The sequence below is a fragment of the Penaeus chinensis genome, chromosome 33, assembly GCF_019202785.1.
Source record: "Penaeus chinensis breed Huanghai No. 1 chromosome 33, ASM1920278v2, whole genome shotgun sequence".
NCBI lineage: Eukaryota > Metazoa > Arthropoda > Malacostraca > Decapoda > Penaeidae > Penaeus > Penaeus chinensis.
The window spans coordinates 37,255,117-37,257,616 of NC_061851.1; the positions used below are offsets into that span (position 1 = coordinate 37,255,117).

General features: G+C 31.8%; 1 protein-coding gene across 8 annotated transcripts in view; it reads right to left on the minus strand.

Moving 5' to 3' along the window:
* Positions 1–2,001: 2,001 nt before the first annotated feature.
* LOC125042986 overlaps positions 2,002–2,500 on the minus strand; it is a 19,829-nt gene continuing 19,330 nt past the window's right edge. For all 8 annotated transcript variants that reach the window (XM_047638862.1, XM_047638869.1, XM_047638863.1 and 5 more), the window contains exon 6: positions 2,002–2,500. This exon is cut by the window's right edge and continues 585 nt beyond it. The gene's annotated coding sequence lies outside the window, so the exon portion shown is untranslated.

The following is a 2,500-nucleotide window of genomic DNA, read 5'->3' on the forward strand; positions in this document are numbered from 1 at the left end:
GCCATGGAGAGGAGGTAGGAAGCATCTTATTCCTATAAAACTGGCAAGAACAGAAATGTAAATTAAAGATTCAGTAACATTTGTTACAACAAAGTTGGAAAAGATAATAATAAGGTAACAGATAACAATGCCTAAGACCTTTTCCTGATAAGGCCCTTGTGAATACTAGTCTGAATGAGGTGCTAAGTAAACATTATCTTGCCCCAGAAGGGTACATCTAATTTGAGTTTGGTGAAAATTCAAGCTGTTGGATCCAGGTGCCTTGCAGGTCCACTTGAGTGGTGACTCTCCTCTATATGTGGCTTGCAGGTCTGGCCAACATGAACATCCATGGTCAGCATCACAGCCCTTTACAATGCTATTGGCTCTTATTCTGCATGTGCATTTTTTGCTGTTTTGCCATTTTCTGAGGTTTACATTTGTCATTTGTCATGCAGACTCTAGACTGGTTTTGTTGAACAGACTGCACATTATACCTGTATGTAGTCTACAACAACTCGGCATCATCAATAATAGTAAGTAGTAACGTGTTACTTGCGTTATTTTTTTTTTTCTTTTGTAATATCAAATTTTCCATTTCATATTCTGCTCCATTCAGTGGACAGGAATAGGTTACTGAGCATGGAAATAGTGTCCTCACTGGAGCAGTCACCCTTCTAGCCAAGACTCACAGATCATACCTTCCACCCTTGTTTACTGGTGAAAATAATGTATAACCCCCATCCTAAAGCCCATCAAATCTAGCCTCCCTCCAAGAGCTTTGGGCACTCAGAGATGACATCTCATGACAACAAGTTCCAGTCATCCCCGCCCCCATCCAAAATTTTTCAAGACTTGTTGCTGTCACCAGGATTTTTCATGACATGACATTCAAGTCACCCAGATCCAACAGGTTAACATTCACCCTCCAGTGTTTAGGTTCAGTTTGTGACTTCAACTGAAACATTATATCCTAACTCAACTACATACAAGCCACAAACCTATAATAATTTTTTTCTTCTATATCTGGCAAAGCAACTCTTGGCCAAAATATACACTCTTTTCTTTCACATTATTTATGTTTTCTGGCACTAACTGTTTGGCAGCACTTCACAGTTACTGTGTTGAAATAGCATTGTAATTTTGTTCTTTTTTTCTTTTATCTATAGATCAATAAAACTGGTCTCTTTGAGTTACTACTGACTATTAAAGACATCTGTAAATATGGATCTGGTAGAGTAAAATGCTGCCAACACCATTAAAATGATAATGAGCTTTCACGTTCTGAATCTAAATACTTTTCAAAATTTATAGACTTTTTGTACAGAATACTACTATTCAAATTTGTAAGTTCACTAACAGTAGTAAAAATAACATACAGATGTAGGTATCTTCTGAATTTTGCTTTTTAATCAGATGTACTTTATGTAACAAATAATGTTCTCCCTTTTTGTAATTTCACAATATTGTTCTTCATTCTTCAGTCTTATATTTCATTTATATATCTAAAAAAAAAGTATTAAGATTCATTTTCCAAAATATAATTTTTGACTGTTCTTCATACTTATGCACTGTTATGTTATGTCAATTAGAGTTTAATGTTGCAAAACTATAAAACTACACTACAACAACCAATTTATTTATGGGACATACACTGTGTATAAGAGTACAAAAATAATAACATGCATTGAGAAAATACTTCAAGAAACCATGGTATCCATGTTTTCTTTGGAGAAAATCAATATTCTGTGCTAGGCTTGGTAAATTTTCTGTGGTAAAAATATAGGTCATTCAAATGAACAAGTTAATCATTCCTATGATGTTATATTGATATTTTTTAACCCATCTGTGGCAGGCCATGCATTCAATATTAAACCAAACAAGCCAGAGGGTGTGTGTGTGTTTATTTATTATATATATATATATTCATATATATGCATACTTTGTATACTCAATATATATATCTATATAATGTATATTTCATATATATAATTTATATTCATATATATATTCATATATTTATAATATATTTATATGAATATATATGACTATATATTCTGAATACATTCATAATATATTCATATATATCTATCTATATATATATACACATAAGTATCTATATATGTCTAAGAAAAAAAAAAAGCTGATGATAGTGCCTGCTACCAGGACCCTTCCTAAGCAGAACATTTTACGACATTACCTGCCACACAAGAGTTAATAAACAAAAAACAAAAAAACAAAAATAAAACAAAAACAATAAACAAAACAAAAAACTGTCATTGTTCATAAAAAAGAAGAAAAAACATATACACATATACATATTCATATGTACATATGTATAATTATGTTCACACAAACAGACAAAAAAGTGACACTAGGAAACATGTAACATACTCATGCATTATATATTTACTAATTACTGATACATGCAAAAACAATCACCTGTCTTTTTGTTTCTTTTTATCATGTTTCTTTTTTTTTATAGCAATTTCCCAAAATTTGTGTGCAGCTGATGAACCCT